Genomic DNA, 1,235 nt, shown 5'->3' on the forward strand with positions numbered 1-1,235 from the left:
GATAATCCCTTTATTACCCATTCCCCAGTTTTGCATAACAAACACATTTATATTAATTATATGTTTTACCTCTGTGACTGCCCCTTATCTCAGTGCTTTTGGCAGACATGCAGTTTAGCCAATCGGTGCAAACTCCTAAATAACTCCACGGGAGTGAGCACAATTTTTATCTATATGACACTCATTAACTAGTACTGTCCATCTGTGAAAAACTTTTAAAATGCTCTGAGCTAAGAGGTGGTTTTTAACAGTTTAGAAATCAGTTTGAGCCTACCTAGGTTTAGCTTTTCAAAAATACCACCAAGGGAACAAAGCAAATTTGATGATAAAAGTAAATTGGAAAGTTGTTTAAAATTGCATGCCGTATCTGAATCATGAAAGTTTCATTTTGACTAGACTGTCCCTTTAAAGGGACAGTCTACATCCAAATGTTTATTGTTTATAAAAGATGGATTATCCCTTTATTACCCATTCCCCAGTTTTGCATAACCAACCTATACATTTTTACCTCTGTGATGAATTTTCCTTCCTGCATTTTTACCTCTGTGATTACCTTGTACCTAAGCCTCTGCAGACTGCCCCTTTATTTCAATTCTTTTGACAGACTTGCATTTTAGCCAGTTAGTGGTGACTCCTAGGTAACTCCACGGGTATGAGCACAATGTTATCTATATGGCACACATGAACTTACGCCCTCTAGTTCTGAAAAACTGTCAAAATGCATTCAGATAAAGGCGGCCTTCAAGGGCTAAGAAATTAGCATATGAGCTTACCTTGGTTTAGCCTTTAACTAAGAATACCAAAAGAACAATGCAAAATTGATGATACAAGTAAATTGGAAAGTTGTTTAAAATTACATGCCCTATCTAAATCATAAAAGTTTATTTTTGACTAGCCTGTCCCTTTAATACTGTATTACCCTATAATTAGGTGACACTCACTGGTTGGTACCTGCCAATATTTTCTGAACTGTGTAAGAATTTTCAAGACACGTCAACAAATGTAAAATATTTGAAAAACGTCATCTAGAATTATATAAATTCTCTCCTTCAGACTGAATTTCAAGAGGCTTTCTAAAGCAATCATGAAAAGCAATCATTTCTTTCAATGCCGGCTTCAATGATCATTCATGTCTCTTGTAAAAGTGAAAGATTAAAAACATTGATTTACCCATTTTTATTTTTGCTGGATGTTATTTAAAAGATGCCTATATCTGTAGGTAACCACACTTTTAC

The sequence above is a fragment of the Bombina bombina genome, unplaced genomic scaffold (assembly GCF_027579735.1).
Source record: "Bombina bombina isolate aBomBom1 unplaced genomic scaffold, aBomBom1.pri scaffold_1418, whole genome shotgun sequence".
NCBI lineage: Eukaryota > Metazoa > Chordata > Amphibia > Anura > Bombinatoridae > Bombina > Bombina bombina.